Below are 18,752 nucleotides of genomic sequence, written 5' to 3'. Positions count from 1 at the left end.
GGGGGGCTCTTAATAAGGGGTACAACATCCATTTATTCTCGCCTTGTAACTTCTGCAATGGTTTACATGACACGTTTTTTCAGCTACTGCTTATGGTATATCCTGGGAGAACTTTGGGGTTCTGTCTGAGTTCTTAATTAGCTGCCATCAGGCCCTAAGTCACAAGGAAAATAGCCAGCTTTTTCTCTTCTGCCATCAAAGTACGTGGCAAGCTGGTAGAATCTGAATTATTCTGAGCCAATGCTTCTGTTTTTGAGTGACCCATGAATCTTTTATGTCATTGTTTTAACTATCTGGGTTTGTTTGTTTTTGAATCAAATATATTTTGTTGTGGCTATGACTAAACAAATAAACTGATTCCCTGAATGACTGACTGAATAAGGGGTTCAAAGCAGCTCTAATGTGGAAACTGCTGAAAATGATTTGTAAGAATTTTGATAGCAGACGCAAGATAAGAAACCAGGTGTATGTCTGGCATCCTTTGAAAAGGATGGTGGGAAGGAGGACTAGATTTTTTCTTGGAGGGCGAATGTATGTTCTTCTAACAGTTTTTCCTCCTTCTTCAATCCCTTCATACACTTGCAGACCTGTTATGAATCTTCTCCAGTCCCCAGCTGCAAGAAGTCCCATCCCGTGTGTAAACCTTCAAGATAAGACCCTATCGATATTGCCTCTGCTTTTGTGTTGGGTCCTAGTAGTGCAATATTGCTTATAGGGTCTTTTCTTTGGGGGGGTGCTCTTCATCGAAGAGGGAGAATGGGGCAGTGGGGATTGAGAGAGAACATAAACATCAGCCAGCTGGTTCAATTAAGGGAACTCGGTTGTGACATTTGCCACAACGAGGCCAGAAGCTCAGCCTGTACGGCCTGGTAGGGAAGAGAATTGTGCCTTGGATATAATACTGTGCCCTTGTTTGTTTTCTTTGTGTCCTGAGTCACGAAGCCTTTGCAAAGAGATCTTAATGGGGCAAGCCATCTCATCTCAGTCTTTAAAACTGACTGGGGCATATGCAGCCCTGTCCTATGCATGTTTTCTCAAGAGCAAAGTTGAGAAAGTTTGAGAAATGTTATGTTCCATGCATGTACAATCTGTCAGCGGTACGTGCATGTGCGGAGCTGAACACCCATGAATTTGTGCATTTCCAGCTCATTGCAGTAGAAAACTTGCGCCCCGTTCAGAACTTTCATGGTGCATGCCTACAGGTGTCTGCACATGTGCGTATTTTGTGTGTGAACGATTGTACATGAGTTGGTTTTAAACGTGAGCCTGGGTGCAGAGCCCCTCAAATGCAGAGTATAGATTGGAAATGTACTACTCTGTGTGAGCTGAACGGAATGTGCAGGTGACTGTACATGTGCGCAGATTTGCATTTGAATGTAACATGTGAATAGGTCTATTTGTACCCTGCATTTAAGGGGGCTTGTACTCAGATTCATTTTGGAAATGAATGTTTCCGTAGTCATTCACACACAAACACGCACATATGTACAGCCATGGTTCTGTACCCCTGTACAAATTAACATCTGAACATGGCTGTTCCATGGGACTTACTCCCAGGTAAACATCAGCAGGATCATAGCCTGAGGCTGTATGGAGGGCTGGGACGGGGAAGGAGTGGGGATGTGTATTTTCCACCACGCAAACCCTAGCCAAAGAATGAGCATTTGCAAACCTTGCTCCCAAAACTCACAAGAACATGAAAACAGTCCTGCTGGATCAGGCCCAAGGCCTAAATGGTCCAGCATCCTGTCTCGGGGAAACCCACGCACAAGAGATAAAGGCATTCTCCCGCTCTTGCTGTTGCTCTTCTGAAAGGCATCCTGCCTCTGAGGCTGGAGGTGGCCTATAGCCACCAGACTAGTAGCCGTTGATAGACTTGCCCTCCATGAAATTGTCTAAGCCACTTGTCAGCCATCTAAGCTGGTGGCCGTCACCACATCCCGTGGCAGAGAATTCCACAGGTGAATTATGCGCTGTGTGAAAAAGCACTTCTGTTTGCCAGTCCTAAACTTCCTGGCCATCAGTTTCATGGGATGACCCCTGGTTCTAGTGTCGTGAGAGAGAAATTTATCTTTCCACTCTCTCCACGCCATGCATAATTTTATAGACCCCTATCTCTCCTCTCTCCCCTTAGTTGCATTTTTCCTGAACTAAAAATCCCCAGATGTTGTAGCTTTAAGCAAGGTGCTCTGGGCCCCTGAACCGTCTTGGTTGCCCTCTTCTGCACCTTTTCCAGTTCTGCAGTGACCAGAGCTGTAGACATTACTCTGGATGTGGCCACATCATAGATTTGTATAAGGGCATTTTAACACTTACACTTATTTTCAACCCCCCCATCCTAATTTGGCAAGGGATGTTCTGCCCAGTCACTTGCTTACCCCGAAGCTTTACGGCTCTGTGGCCCGTTTTACCAGGTATCTTTAATAGTTTAAATGAGTTCAGGCAAAAGCCTGTTCCGGGCAGCCTGATCCCTTTGCTCCTCCGTCTCCTTTGCTGCCTCCTTGAATAGATTTCCTGAGGGAGCAGAGGCTCTCTGTGATCAATAAAGGTCTTCACGCCCCCCCGCCCCCCCCCCCACCGCCCTTTTGCCAGAGCTCAGCCCTAAAGTATGTGGGAAAACGGTGGGAGTGAGCGGTGTTAAATCCCTTATTTTTCTTTGTAAATTATCAGTCAGAGGAGGAGGGGGCCTTGACAGAGGGCCTGAAAAGGACTGAGTGGGTGGCCTGTATACTACTGTTTTTCAGGTGGTCTCTGTGCTCCCTTCTGGGACCTTTTGAGGCCCAGGAAAAGGGAAGGGGTAAGAGAGAGAGAGGACTTCAGACCGGATTAGAGGGCGGTAAAGTAGCAGAACTCTGGCCCCCAAAGGGGCTAAAGGTGGGGGGGGGGGTGAGGGAGGGAGGGAGAGGAAGAGCTAATCAATTCCCTGCAGCAACTGGAGCTGCGAGGTGGGCAAAGAGACAATGGCCAGCCTTGGAGCCTTCTCCATGCTAGCCCGGGCGGCCGCTGGTTTCCAACGGGGGTCCTTCCAACATGGGTCTGATGGCTTGTCCCAGACTTCTGCAGGAAGGGTCCTGAACGCCCTGCCCACCAGCCCATCTCCTCGATCGGTGATCTGTGGGGTCTGCAGGGACTGGCTAAGATGCTGGGAGTGTGGGATACTTTGTGGGGTGGGGGTGGTGATTGGCCCTCTGCGACTATACACACACACTGCCTTCTTTTTTTTTTGGCAACGGGATTCTTAATTGCTCTTGGTTCAGCTCCCATGAAGACGAATTGCACGTTCTTGAAAAAGGAAAAAAAAAGTGGAAGCATTTCAGGGCCACTTAAAAATCTAAGGAGTGCCCCCCGCCATACACCCACACACCCCACGTCCCTCTCAGGTCCATCCTCTGTGTGGCAAGCACAGTCTCTGGCTTGTGAGCTGCCCGGGGAGATCCCAAAGTGTGCTACGGGGCCGTCTGCTACTCTTTCCCTGTTGCACTACTGTCATACTTCCCAGCAAGCAGTGCAATAATGAAAGGGCGTCAGCCACCCCGCAGAGCAGCATGGAAAAAACAAAACAAAAAAAAGACCCTTTGCTATGGAGAGGAAGAGAAGACAGCCCGGGTGGTTTTTAGATCTGATCTGCGGCTCAGTAGGGGAGAAGCCCCTTCCCCAGTCACCGTTCTCTGCTGCCATTCGGAGAGGAGCTTGATACTACTGTACTGCTTTTTCTTATTATTTTTATTCTTTGCAATGAGCTACTTGGGAGAGCTAAATGGGTGGGAAGGTGGGACAAATAACCCCCCCCACACACACACACACACAGACACAACCCAGTTCCAACCCAACTAGTTTGCTCTTGAGCATCATTTATAGGCAGCCCCACCCAGCCACCTGAAAGCAACAGCTCAGCATTTGGGTCCCTAGCATCAGGTGGTCCCTAGCATCCGGTGAGTAGCGGCTGTGTGTGGAGGTTCCTGGGGGCAGCATTGCACAGCTGCTTGGATACCAACCCTCTACTCCAAGCGGCACAACTCCAGCCCTTTCGTTGCGGTTGAACTGCGACTCCCCATCACCCCTGACTATTGGTCACTGTGGCTAGGGATGATGGGAGTTGTAGTCCAACAACTGGCAGGCCAAAGTTGTGCAGGTGGGCTCTATACACCAACGGGATCTATGCAGCCTCGAGGTAACAGCCATGTTTTCAGCTAAGCAAGGGTGACCCTGCCAACAACACATTATGCCCACAAACCTGGTCCATTGCAATTTGAGAGACACGGGCGACGTGCTTTTGAACCATCTCCTGCACCAGAGAGGACAGCAAGGAAAGCCTTGATGGTGGGTTGTTGTTGTTGTTGTTGGGTTTTTTAAATGTGGTTATGACATTTCGCTTTCCTGGCTGTTATATGTTTCCCCCTCTCTGCCATGCACAATGGTTTCAATGACCAATGTGGTTGACTTAAACACACATTTGGGTAGAGTGCTGCCTTTAGACACCTTGGCTTCGCACTGCCATTTTCCTGCATCTCGGCTTTCTCATGGGAATGAACAGGTTGCATCGGAAGGGAAGGGCTCTCTGGCAAAGCCCCTTGAGTTGAGGCCTAATTATGGGCTGGTAGTCCCTTATCCTGGAGGACAGATGTGTCTTTTGGAGGCCGATCCTGGCCTCTGTTTGCCTACTGCTAACACCAGGCCTTCTCAGATTTGCACCCCTAGATGTCGTTGTACTATAACTTCCAAGGTCGTTATGGCTGGTGCTGATGGGAGCTGTTGTTGGACTGGTCCCCAACCACAATGGCCTTGGGAGTTGTGGTCCAACAGCATCAGAGGGCCCAAATTTAAGAACTACTGGCTAAAGCACAGTTTGCAACCATCATTTTTTAAAATATTTATTTTATTTTATTTATTTATCAAATTTATACCCCACCCAAACGTACGTCTCTGGGTGGCAAAGACATGCTCTTCATTGAGTGCTGTTTTCAAAAGGCTCTCTGACAGTATTGCAGTAGATTTTACAACAGAACAAGGAAAATTTACAGTAGAGCAAGGAAAAAAATGTTTCCGTATGTGAGGGAGGAAGTTGTTGCAAGACTGTGCTTGAGAGACTGTGATATAATATGTAATAAAGACATGTTGCTCCTTTGCTTCCGTGTGTGTTTTTTTAAGTTAAATTTTTCTGCCGAGCTTCCAAGACCATATCATGGTCAAGGAAATTGAAAAGTCTTCTTCTCCTCCTCCTCCTCTTCTGAATTCTTTTTCCAGGTCAGCAGGGTTGTTCGTTCACACAATCATCTGGATGAGGGCCCTGTAAAATTAAGGGCATGATCCAGTCACGTTTAATTACTTTTAAGACCCATAGATTTCGGTGAGGGAGATTTAAGCATGTGCCTGGAACCAGTGGAGTTTTAAAGTGTTTAACTTTGCCTGGATTACACCTGAAGAGTTTTGGCTAGTTTTTTTTGGCATGTTTTTTTGTTTGGCATGTTTTTTTGGCAGAGGGAATGTTTCTTAGTTTAAGTCAGGGCTGTACAACTTCAGCCCTCCAGGTGTTTTCGGACTACAACTTCCATAGTCCCCATCCACAGTAGTTGATCGCTATGATGGGAGTTGTAGTCTGCAGAAGGGCCAAAGTTGTACAGCACAGGTTTAAATTTCCTTGGTGCATTTGCCATGATCATTAATCATGTAAAAGGAAATAGAAGGGAGGGAAAGTGTTGTGGGTCTCTCCCCCCCCCCCCCGCCACTGAATTTAGTAATTTATTAGCAGATTAGTTGGCACATGGTCATGTCACATGTTTTGGGTGAATCTGGGGAAAGAATAGGGATGATATTTTGCAATGATGAATTAGACGCCCTGGACAGTGTGCCAGCCCCACCACAGAAGTTAAGGGAGGGGAATGCTATTCTAGAATCAATTATCTACCATGAAATGGATTCTCTCTCTATTTATTTATATTTATATCCTGCCGCTTCCAACACAATGCTGCTTGGGTCAGCTCAGTCACTGCGTGCAATAAAATAACATGCCATTTTAAAGTAAACCAACAGCCAAGTAGTTTATAACATCAGACCGAAAACAAGCTAAAAACTGGAGTCTCGATTGAAACCAATTTTTTAACCCAAAGATCACTGCTGCAGGCCGCAGGTAAACGTCGGGTCTTTAAACCCCTTTTTAAAAAATCACCAGAGATCATCTATAAGAGGAGGAGGTTGAGAGCGAGTAGGCTTCCCCATCCTTTCCCTGTGCTTCTCTGTGGCCCCATTTCTTTTGAATCAGAAAATTAAATACTGATGCAAAGGAATCAGAATGCATCCCCTACCCCACCCACGACTTGCTTTGTGATCTCCCTCTCTGGGCGGCTCCCACAAGTACCGACGGAGCTGGGATCTTGCCCGCTTCCTTTCTTGTGCCACGCGCACAAGATCGCCAGTTTGTTTCCCCGTGTTAATCAGTGATCCTGTCTCTGGATTAGAAGCCCCACTTGAGCATGCCGTGGAACAGGCGGGCAGAGCCCCCTCTCTTCACTGGCAAGCAGGGCTGAGTGGCTTAACTTTAAGCTGTGTTAAGTGCTCTAGAGGATGAGCTTTGGCTGGGGCTAAATGAAATCCCTGCCCAATTTTGCTCTGAGCCAGCCAACCGCATTTACTGTGGGCATTTTCACACCCGATCCGTAAATCCCAGCCTGCAATGCATCTGGAATGCAAATGCAATAATAAATGGATGAGATGCAATAATAAATAAAACAAATGCAAACTCTGCCTTGCTGAGAATATACGTTTGGAGGTTGGGGGAAGCCTCTCGATTTCTCTCCGACATGACTAGTGTCTACGCGTTCACACACATGTGGTTTGGAAGTGCTTTTCCCCTGTCGGGTGAAAACACCCCCAGAGTGTGAAATCCGCTTTCCCTTTGAATCCAGTTTAGAACGCCATCGCGAAACCTATGTGAGGCTGGTGAGATGGAGAGCCAGTCTCGCAGTAGCAAGCATGGACTGTCCCCTTTGCCGAGCAGGGCTCACCTTGGTTTGCATTTGGATGGGCGGCCACCCGTGAGCATTGTCTGTTCTCCTTGGAGGCTGGAGCCGTAGCAGCTCAGTGGGGAAACATCAGCTTCCACACAGAAGGTCCTGGGTTCAGTCTCCAGGTAGGGCCGCGAAAGACTCCTGCCTGTAGCCTTGGAGAGCTGCTGCCAGCCTGTGTAGGCAATACTGAGCTTTACAGAGCAATGGTCTGACTCGGGATATGGCAGCTCCCTCTGTTCCATTTCGCCGCCTCCTCCTCCTCCCACATTTCCAAAAGGGGCCATTCCCAAAGCAGCGATGCGTCAATGGGCATGGGGTCTGGGCTAGGTTGCCAACTTCCTTGCTGGCGACCCGGGATCTCCCGAGCGCCAGCTTTGGCTGGAATGGGGTGTGGGGCCGTGGGGGAGGCCTTCAGGGGCCTGAGCAGGCCTCACGGTTTTTATTTTGCTTTGCTAACCTTCTGTGGCAGTGGGCAATGAGAGATGTGACAGCTGCTCCAAGCGGCCGGGCCTTTGAAGAATCCAGAGGTGGTGACCTCGGGGTCCTTTCCTCTCGGGGTCCCAGGAGGTCTCGAGTCAATCAGGGGGAAAGGGAGGTGAAAAGCGGGGGGGGGGAGGGCTGCTTGCTCTTTAGCCGTTTGTCAATTGCTGAATGAAACAGGAAAGAACAAATGTAAGAAGAGGGTGGGGGAGGGAGGGCGGGGTGGGGGGGAAGAGCGATTACTTCCACTTTGGTGGGTCACTGAGATCCTCCCGCACTCTGGAGAGAAAGAGAGAGGAGGAGGAAAGCTCACAATTAAAAGGCCCCCTGACCCCCCCCCTTGCTGCAGCCCCTGCGGTGATAAAAAAGAGTGCAGAACACATCCTACAAAGTGATATTAATAAACAGGTGAGAAGTCAAAAAGTCTCTGCAGCCGATTCGGGACTTCATGTGCTCCAAAGAATCCATGTGGCTCGAGGTTGGGGTGGGTGGAATTGGGGGTGCGTGTGTGTGTGCATCTGTTACATCTGACACACAGTGAATTCGTGACTGCTTTCCTGGGAAGCCCAAATGCTGCCAAAGGAAATTCGCACACCCATGAGCCTACATTTCTGTAGTCTAGGCAGGGATGCGAAGGTTGGATGAGAAAGTTCTCCAATGCTTCTTTTTGGGAGGAGCCCAACATTTTATTTATTTATTTATTTATTACATTTGCATAACCTCATAGGAGCATTCTATCTATCTATCTAACTATCTATCTATCTATCTATCTATCTATCTATCTATCTATCTATCTATCTATCTAATTTGTACACTGCCCCAAACTTTCGTCTCTCGGTGGTTAACGCTAGCATAAAACAAGTTAAAACATATACAGAAAACAATTTAACAAATTAAAAATCACCCGCAAATTAAAACCTTAAAATTTTAAAGAACTGAAAAAGCTTGGGTGAAGAGGTGGGTTTTCAAATGCTTTTTTAAAAAACCCAATATGTGGTTATGTGTGTCCTCACAACAATCCTGGCGAGGCTGAGAGATAAGGGACTGGCTGAGAGTCACCCAGTGGGTTTCTTTGCTGAATGGGGATTTGTACTTTGGTCTCCCTGTTCCTAGTTCAACACTCTAACCACTACACCATGATGGCTCCCTTCTGATTTTAATTTCTTGGGAAGGATCCAGAAATGTTTTGCATTTCAACACCTCCTTGGGAGGGAGCCAGAAATCCTTTTGGAGCTGCTGTGCCTCCTTAGGAGGATCTAATGGTAATACTTCCTTAGGAAGATATTTGCAGTTCCTGTTTCAGTTTCTCCTTGGTGCTCAGACATTTCTCTTTTGAGTTTCAGTTGCTCCCCATAGAAACCTGGAAATGCTTTTGGTTGTCACTCTGCAGAAATTTCAGTTTCAGCCTGTGTACTCGAATCCATCCAGGAACACTTAAATGCCCTGATTTCAGATTTGCAGGGAAATTACTCCTCTTCTGGTAGAGTAACAATGCACATTGTGTTTTCAATCTTCCGAATGCGCTCTGTGTGGTGCCCAAAGAGACAAGCATGGCACACTGACGACAACGGCTTTAGCTTGGATCCCCCAAACCCTCTCAAAGTTGGAAATAAGCCGGAACATATAGAGCCATGCAGCATTTCACTGAAGGGATTTGTTTTGTTGTTGTCCATACACATAGTTTATATACCACTTTTCAACAGAAGAACCCTCAGAGCGGTTTGCATAGAAAAATCAGGAGATACATAGTTCCTTCTCCCCAAAGGGCTCACAGTATCTCAAAGAAAATACAAGGTGGGCAGCAGGGATGCTGTGCTGGGGCTGGATCGGGCCCATTGCTCTCCCACTGCTTAATATAGAGAGCCAGTGCGGTGTAGTGGTTAGAGTGTTGGACTAGGACTGGGGAGACCTGAGTTCAAGTCCCCATTCAGCCATGAAATTCACTGGGTGACGCTGGGCCAGACACGCATCTCTCAGCCTAACCTGCCTCACAGGTTTGTTTCATAACCACGCACATCACTCTGGGCTCCTTCGAGGAAGAGCGGGATAGAGAGGTTTGAATGAATACATAAATAAATAAAATCACTGGTTTGAAAAGTGCCTCTTTGCCCATTTAGCAGCGATCACTCATGGGTAGATTCGGTTAAGCAGAGAGAGGAATTTCCAGGAGTGTGCAGAAAGACCGTGAGAACGAGAGGGAATGCTTTCTTCATTGCTGGGGTCCTGGAAACCTCTTCAGCATGCAGTCAGTGAGTGGAATTAGCCCCGGAACTAATTTATCCAGTTTGCTGCAGATGCTAACCCTCCCTTGCTTAGAAGTCTCCTTTTCTTGTGCACCCAGATGGAAGCTTATCTGCTAGAGCCGGAGTTCCCAGCAGGGGGCACTAGTACCCCTAGGGCAGGCCTGCTCAACTTCGGCTCCTCTGCAAGATGTTGGCCTACAATTCCCATAATCCCTGGCTGTTGGCCACAGTGGTGGGGGATTATGGGAGATGTAGTCCAAAAACAGCTGGGGAGGATTGAACAGGCCTACCCTAGGACAACCCTCCCACAGACCTTGGACTACAACTCCCACCACCCCCAGCTGTTGGCCACTGTGGCTGGGGATGGTGGGAGTTGTAGTCCAAGAGCAGCTGGATGGCTGAAGTTGCCATACCTGTTGAAATTGTGGCTGGAAAGAAGAGCTGGAGGGCCAAGTTTGCCCACCTCTGTCCTAGATCCAAGAAAACCTGTCAAGCTCCGGTTTAAAGAAATATTTAAAAGGGCACTAGGATGATTGACAAGCTTTAGGTGCTGACATTATTAAAATGTTATTTTGCTAATATTTCATGCAATTAAGTAACTTTTTCAGGTATTGCACTTAAATGTAATGACACAATTAAACAACTGGGAGCGCAAATGAATTTTTTGCATTGGGATTCTGGCAGCTCTCCACGGATTTCACTCCTACCCCTTGGGTTCCCATAAGCTTCCTCGTCGCACTGTTTCTAGTTACAGGCCTGAACATGCCTGCCTACCTCTGCATAGTTGCTGTACATTTTCTACTCCGCCCAGATTCAGGTTTGTTTTCTTCTTCTTTTCATCTCCAGAAAGGCTGCCTTTTGGCGATTAGACCGGCACCGTTATGCACACTCGCTGAAACAGGGTTATGATTCCGCTTCGGATAGGAGAAGTCGGGAGATGAAACGAGTTGGGGTGGGGGTGTTTGTGGAGAAGGGGCATTGGGATGCAACCCTGGTCATTTGGCCTTTTGAAAGCCGGTCACGAGGGAGGGAGGGCAAGAGAGAAATTGTCAGGAAGACAAGGAGCAAGACTGCCCCCTAGTAGTGGTATGTCACATGGGCTGGTGTCCATGAGACTCCAATCAGGCCTTTTAGATGGGGGGGGGAGCCCTGTGCGGGAGCAGGGGTATTCATGTCTTCCGTAACCAGCAACTGCCTAATCACATGGAGGGGGTTCAAGTAATAACGGGGGGGGGCTTTTCACTTGCGGCCCCTCGACTTCAGGACAACCTCCTGGCGAAGCAATTGAAGGCACATCTTTAGAGAGACTTTAATATTATGTCCACTGCTTATATATGGTAGATTTCTTTGTTTATATATGTGTTTGTGTGTGTGAGAGAGAATTCATTCATTTTCATTCATGCATTCTATATACCGCCCTTTCTAAAATGGCTCAGGGCGGTTTACATTACAATCAAACACTCATTATAAAATGAATTAAAACAAATTTTAAACCCATGTTTAAACCAGATCGAAATTAAAGAATTATAATTAAAACTAGATGTCATTGAAAGCCAGCCTAAAAAAATGGGTCTTTAAGGTTCTCCTGAAGTCCTCCAAGGAAGATGATGCTCTCATTTCCATGGGGAATGTGTTACACAACCTAGGGGTGACAATTGAGAAGGCCCACTCTCCATTCACACCAGATGAACTGCTGGCACCCGAAGACGGACCCCTCCTGATTATCTCAATGAGCGGTGGGGGTCTTGTAAAGAAAGGCGCTCTCTCAGGTAACCCAGACCTAAGCCATTCAGGTAATAACCAGCACTGTGTACTTGGCCCAAAAACATTCATTCATTTGTTTGTTTGTTTGTTTGTTTGTTTGTTTATCAGACCAGCTTCACAAACTTACACACACACAAAGCTTTTTATTTGCAACTTTTAACATTTGTAACTTTAAATTTTATTTTAGTCTGGTCTCTAACTTTTAAATTTTCGTTGATTTCTTTGTTTGTTCTATGTTGTATCTCTTTTATTAATGTTGCAAGCCAGCCTGAGCAGTAGTGTACTGGAGGGGCAGGGTATAATTTCTTTAAAAAATAATAAAAATGCAGGGGTACACAGCGTTGGCCGTCCAGCTGTATCTGGACTACAACTCCCATCATCCCCAGCCACAGTGGCCAGTAGGGATGATGGGAGTTGTAGTCCGGCATCTGCAGGAGGGTCGAAGTTATGCAGCCCTGATCGGATGTGGTATTAAAACTGCATGTTCAGGGGGGCAGTGTGGATGAGTCCCCCTCAACGCAATTAGATGCTGGTACACTAGGGGTGGGGGAGATGTTTGCTCCCATTTTCTTCTCCCGTGTATTAATATGGGCCAATCAGAATATTAAAGCAGTACAAAAGATCAGGGGAAACTAATGGGGTCCTAGGTTACAATAAATTAAGTCCAAAGAATAAGAATATAAATGGGTATTTTAATGATAACAAAAATGCATACAATTGCTTAAAACTTAAGATTGTTTTTTTAAAGTAAAAAAACATTGAAAATCCTCAAACATATGATGGTTAGGTAATAGGTTGAAGTATTATAAAAGTCCTCAGACAGATGTATTAATGCTGTATTTCCCAGCGAATTGACGTCGTCCTAGAATCTTGTCAAGTCAGACTAATTTTGACTGAACGTCTTCCTCAGTGACTTTTCATATATTGTTCTCGCGAGGACATAACGCTTCCAGACTCCTATTGGTCCAAATGAATTTTCGCAGTGTTACCAAAGTCTCCTTCTCACTCAGTGGCACATGTTTCTTCTGTATGTTGTACCCTTATAATAAAAGTTTAAAAAATCAAAGCCATTTATCCAAATGCATTGGCTTAAAATACAAACGTCTTATACAGAGTTTACAGGGCAATAAAGGGAACCACATTCGTCCACTTCTATATATCCTGTTACCTAACCAGCATATGTATGAGGAGTTTTAATGTTTTATGACTGGCTGGTCTTGTGGCAGCAAGCATGACTTGTCCCCTTAAGCTAAGCAGGATCCACCCTGGTTGCATACGAAAGGGAGACTAGAAGTGTGAGCTCTGGAAGATATTCCCCTTAGGGGATGGAGCCGCTCTGGGAAGAGCATCTAGGCTCCAAGTTCCTTCCCTGGCAGCATCTCCCAGATAGGGCTGAGAGAGATTCCTGCCTGCAACCTTGGAGAAGCCGCTGCCAGTCTGGGTAGACAATACTGAGCTAGAGGGACCTATAGTCTGACTCAGTATATGGCAGCTTCCTATGTTCCTAACTGCTGGACTTCTTTAGGGTAGCAAGCAAAAAGGGAGCTGTGGTTTTGAAACAATGCTAGCCATAAACACAGCCTTTGGTAGCTCATAGAATTGGACTAAAGAGTGGGAATAATTTGAATCATTATTAGATCTATCCTGTACTTTCTTCAACGAACTCGGGGGCAATCTAAAAGGCTGTGTGTCTCCCCACCTTGACCTCAAAACACCCCTGCGAGGTAGGTTAGGTGGAGGAGAGGGCTATTATTAGTCTGAAGTCCATTCATCCAGTGTGCCAATAGAAACAGCTGTCTGTTTAGGCTTTTCTCCTTAGCTAGAGCTTTTTACCTTGACTTTGGAAAAAGAAAATTTGTTTAATAAAGTTCTTTTTAAAAAAAGTTAAGGACCCCCACCACCACCTGCACAGAGCAGCCATTTTCAGTGGCTGTTCCCCAGCAGGAAGCCCTCTTTGCTAACTTCCTGGATTGTATCCTGTCATTGATCCTTAGCAGAAGAAGGCCCATGGATTTCACTCAGTATGGGAGGAGAAAGGCCGGATATACCCTGGCAGGCCATGACAAAAGAGATGCTAATCAAATAGAGGGGGGTTTACAGACGAGGGGGGCTGCAGCTGCCCCTGTGAAGCAGCAGATTTATGCTGAAACATGATCTTCAAGAAAGCACAAATACAAGCGTTAAGAAGTATAAGCGTCCCCCCCCCCCTCCACACACACAAAGCATTGATCTCCTTTTGGTATCACCACCACCATTTTGGTTGCTTCTAAGCCTCTTCTTGTGTTATTACCTGCTAACTGAGCAAAGAGGCACTTTTAAAAATAAAACTTTTTATTGAGCAGGGGGAGAACAACTGGCCCTCTCTGTCCCCGGCACAACATCCTTTCAGTGGCTATTGCTGGTGTGTCTACCTTATGTTTCCTTTTAGACTGCGAGCCCTTTGAAGACCGGGATCCTTCTTATTTATTTATTATTTCTCTTTGTCAACTGCTTCGGCAACTTTTGTTGAAAAGCAGTATAGAAATGTTTGTTGTTTTCAACAAGAAGTTTCCAAAGCAGTTTAAATAGATATAAACAAATAAATAAAATGTTAGAGTGTGAGCCCTTTGGGGACAGGGAGCCGTGTGTGTGTGTGTGTGTGTGTGTGAGAGAGAGAGAGAGAGAGAGAGAGAGAGAGAGAGAGAGAGAGAGAGAGAGAACTGCTTTGGGAACTTTTTTTGAAAAGTGGTATATAAATATCCGTTGTATTGTTGTATTACACAAGTGAGCACTACACTAATTATTGGATGGAGTCGAAATGTCTACAATGTACGGGAAAGCATCTCTAACGAAAGGTTTCTCATACACCACTACTATCATCGGAGCAGCGTCCAAGAGAGAATTAAAAGCCAAACCTATGCTTTGCTGCACAGCGGGAGAGAGGACTAGGTTTGCATACTCACTGCCATCAGATCTCACCCCGCCTTTTGCACTCGGGTCAGGTTGACAGGTTTCCAGCAATCCAAAAGCCAAGGCCTGGGGATGCCACAACTCTTGCTAGACGAACCAACCATCTGATTCAGGATAAGGCAGCTTCCTGTGTTCCTGGGTGTCCGCGGGTTGCAGCGCGCTCTGCCAGGTAAGGGGAGGATGTCAAAAATGGCCACTTCTCCGTTGCACCAGTGCAATTAGCTGGGAAGTGCTGTGAGGTGGCCCCCTTGCTGCTCCAGTGCATCCTTGCTGTGTACGTCAGCCAGTACCCTGAGCATGGCTCCCCACGGCCATACGAGTTTGCCTCCAGTGTTCTCTCTGCCCCACACCAGCACCACCATTCCTCGTCTTTTGCAGCCTGCCCTCATGCCTGTTGGCTGAGAAGCCCCACAGAATGCCACAGGGCTTCCTTCCAAGGAAGCATTGCGCTGGATTGCAGCCGGGTGCATCTAGCACATAAGCCCTGGCCAATGACTCCATGAGATGACTTTTCAGCAAACCAGACTCCTCTGGGTTTGGGCTCCAGCCTCCTTGTTTGGGTTGGGACAGGTTCTAGGAAAAGGCGGTAATCAGAGAGGTCTGCTGCACGCGTGGAAAGGCTGGCTCCCCACATTTTGAACTCCACTCCGAAACAGCTGCGTTTGGCTATAACTTTTGGCCGTTGAGAGGCGATGAGAGAGAGAGGCAGCCAGATGTATTTCAGGAGTCTCGAGTCCTTTGGCAGATGGCGGCGGCGAAGAAAAAGTGGATGCGGCAAGGCCCTTTCCCACCCGACATGAGTAGAAACGTGCAGGCGATCCAAGCAAACGCTGCTGAAATGTGAGCAGGGTTCTGCCAGATCTGCAATGTTTCCCATGAAGTCCTATACAGCGAATAATACCAGCGGAGTTTTTGTGTTTCACAGAAGCAGTGCAGAGTAGCAGCCACAGTGCTTAGAAGTCCTGTCCCAGGTACATTCAACCAAATAAGATTGGCTGTTTCCTATCTGTTTTATTTTATGTATTCCCGGAATTTGCATTTCTTGGCAGTTCACATGTTAAAAGCAGCAATAAATAGAGCCAGCATGATGTTGCGGTTAGAGTGTTGGACTAATATCAGGGAGACCTGTGTTCAAATCCCCATGGGTGACTCTGAGCCAGTCACTTCTCTCTCTACCTTAAAAAAGAAGAAGAAGACAGATGTGGTGTTAGAGAACAGGCTGAAGAGAGTCCCAAGAGGACGGCCTGGTGTTAGGTGCTGCTGCTGTTCTATGAAAGGACTTTCTCCGGGGTGGATAAGAACAGAGAAGCGCTTTATCAATATGTCAAGTGATATGGCTGCAGACATCAAATAAGGAGGTAGTTGTCACCAATAACAATAACCCCCATGTGCTGACTGCTGCCACCGCCAAATCTTTATAAACCGCTTTTTATATAAAGCAGTTTACATAGAGAAATAAAAATGAAGATGGCTCCCTGTCCCCCAAAGGCTCACAATCTAAACAGAAACAGAAGATAGACACCAGCAATGACCACTGGAGGGATACTGTGCTGGGGATGGATAGGTCAGGTTGCTTTCCTCCTGCTCAGTAAAGAGAATCACCACTTTTAAAAGGTGCCTCTTTGCTCAGTTAGCAGCAGGGGAAAGCCATATTGTGTTCAAGCAATGCTTGAACAGGTTGCTCTTGATTCTTCTCCATGCTCTTGATGCTACTCTTCAAGGCCTGAACTCTTTACTCATATGAACAGTTGATGGTGGGAGTTGTAGTTCAGTTGTAGCTGGGGATGATGGGAGTTGTAGCTCAGCAACATCTGGAGTACCGCAGGTTGGGAACCCCTCGGTTAGAGCAATGAGCCTTTGTCTCTTTCCCTGCAGCAAGCTGGGTTGCAAAGTTTATGAATCGTGATGGCAATGGGGAAAGATGCCCCACATTTTCCTGCTCGTGAGCTGGCAAAAGATCTTGAGAAGTCAGAGATGCTTACATTCTTTCTTGCTCTTGCTGGATGTGGTGTCCTCATTTCACAGCCATGGTGGGTGGGTGGGTAGGAAGTGCCCAAAATGTTTCGCCAGAGTGCTTTCCAGATTACAAGCCTACAACAGTGTCCCTACTGTCCGTTAAGTGTGTTTCCGTACTGCCTGGGTCTTAAAGTTGTTGTTTTTAAAAAGATCGTGAATCCACACACCCCCTCCTGAACCCAACATCAAACCTGTTTGGACATCCCTAACTGGCAGTGGCTCTCCAAGGTTTCAGGCAGGATTTTATTTATTTATTTATTCATACATACATACATACATACATACAGTTTTATCCCACTCTTCCTCCAAGAGGCCCAGAGCAGTGTGCATGATGGTGTTTATCCTCACAACAACCCTATAAGGTAGATTAGGCTGAGCAATAAGGGACTGGCCCAGAGTCATCCAGTGAGTTTCATGGCTGAATGGAGATTTGAACTCGGGTCTCCCCAGTCCTAGTCCAGCACTCGGTTAATCACTACACCACACTGGCTTGTGTTACCTACAGATTATATGCTGTTCAGCAGTAAAATGCTTTGGCTTGGTATGATTGTTTTGAAAAACGTAAATCGCTCGCCCAACCCTCCTACAACGGGAAAATACAGCTTTTTTTTGGTGATGTACATGCAACGTTGTAGGACTAAAACACAAGGATAAAATCCAAAAGAAGGCATCGGAAATGTGAACGGCACCCTGAGGACGGTAGAGGGACTGTGATGTCGAAACACAGACATTACGGAAGCACACTACTACTACTACTACTACTAATAATAATAATAGTGATAATATATGAATATGGTATTGCGTATTTCTTTTTAGATTGTGAGCCCTTTGGGGACAGGGGACCATCTTATTTATGTATCATTTATTATTTATTAAACTAATGACAACAGGGTACAGAAACCAGTCTCAGAACGGATAATGAAGACACTGAAGTGGTGGATAGCTTCTGCCTTTTAGGATCGACCGTCAACACTAAAGGATCCAGCAGTCAAGAAATACGCCGCAGACTAGCACTTGGTAGGGTTGCATTGAAGGCCTTGGAAAGGATATTTAGATGTCAAGACGTGTCTGCACCTACAAAGATTAGAATCGTTCAGACAATGGTATTCCCTATGACACTCTATGGATGCGAAAGCTGGACTTTGAAGAAGCAAGATAGGAAAAGTACTGACGCTTTTGAACTTTGGTGTTGAAGATTTTTGAGGAGACCATGGACAGCCAGGAAAACAAACCAATGGATCATAGAACAAATCAATCCAGAATGTTCACTCAAGGCACAAATGACCAGGCTCAAACTATCATACTTGAGACACATTATGCGAAGATCCAGCTCCCTTGAGAAGTCCATAATGCTGGGAAAAGTTGAAGGCAAGAGAAGAGGAGGACGACCAGCAGCAAGGTGGACGGACCGATTACAACAGCAATGAATGCACCCCTGAGAGACCTTCAAGGTCAAGTTGAAGACAGATAATCCTGGAGAGAATCTATCTATGTGGTCGCTAAGAGTCAACACCGACTTGATGGCACTTAATCAATCAATCAATCAATCAATTTTTCTATGTAAACCCAGTTGAGAACTTTGGCTGAAGAGTGGTATATACACATCTGTAGTAGCAGTAGTATAAAATTTTAGATTATGAGCCCTTTGGTTCAAGAAGCCATTTTTATTTACTTATTTTTTTTCTATGCAAACCTGTTTCAGAACCTTTGTAGAAAGGTGGTAAATATTTCTAATGTGTGACAAAATGGTTCTGATTTCTGTCATGCCCACATACTACTATGTTTATAGCCGACATGCCTGTGCTGTTTATTTATTCCTCTTGATATAATCTGCACTGAATTGCTTTTAACTGGGCCTGGATGTCCCCTGCTCCATTACTGAGCACGTGTTTCCCTTGTTTTCAGTATTTATTGTGACTGATTTATTTTATTTTTAAAATGCACACATTTGTTTGTTTTAAAGCGTGGTCCACTTGCATACCTGCCAACGTGTCCCTATTTCCCCATTCAGGTGAGTGGAGAAACGGGGGACATGGCAGGTGTGAACTTGAGAGGCGGGAGGGATGCGTCACGCGACACCCCCCCACCCCCCGCGCAATGTCGTGCGGGCGGCTGGCATCATTCTCTCGCCAACCGCCAAAACGACCAACCCCGCTCCTGGCTTCCTCTTCCCCGTCTCCCATTGGTCCGTCCCGCCGGGAGGGCGCGTGCCGCCACGCCGCCCCTCCCGATTGGCTGCCTGGCTGATCAGCGCGGGGCCCAATAAGCGCCTTCCTCGTCACCTTTCGGGGCGGGG

The 18,752-nt window shown here is 46.6% G+C and overlaps 2 long non-coding RNA genes across 2 annotated transcripts; both read right to left on the bottom strand.

The window, feature by feature from the left end:
- Positions 1 to 4,858: 4,858 nt before the first annotated feature.
- Positions 4,859 to 10,723, bottom strand: LOC128338193 (uncharacterized). The gene is made up of 3 exons (XR_008312547.1): positions 10,502 to 10,723; positions 7,462 to 7,651; positions 4,859 to 5,287 (listed from the first exon to the last, which is right to left on the bottom strand). It is a non-coding gene; the product is annotated as an uncharacterized LOC128338193 (long non-coding RNA).
- A 1,440-nt stretch (positions 10,724 to 12,163) lies between these two features.
- On the bottom strand, positions 12,164 to 18,639 carry LOC128338192 (uncharacterized). Its single transcript, XR_008312546.1, has 2 exons — positions 18,438 to 18,639; positions 12,164 to 12,530 (listed from the first exon to the last, which is right to left on the bottom strand). It is a non-coding gene; the product is annotated as an uncharacterized LOC128338192 (long non-coding RNA).
- Between the last annotated feature and the right edge of the window lie 113 nt (positions 18,640 to 18,752).

This window comes from Hemicordylus capensis, chromosome 15 (genome assembly GCF_027244095.1).
Source record: "Hemicordylus capensis ecotype Gifberg chromosome 15, rHemCap1.1.pri, whole genome shotgun sequence".
Classification (NCBI taxonomy): domain Eukaryota; kingdom Metazoa; phylum Chordata; class Lepidosauria; order Squamata; family Cordylidae; genus Hemicordylus; species Hemicordylus capensis.
Note: the sequence above shows the minus strand (reverse complement) of the source record. Positions and strands in the feature narration are given on the sequence as shown.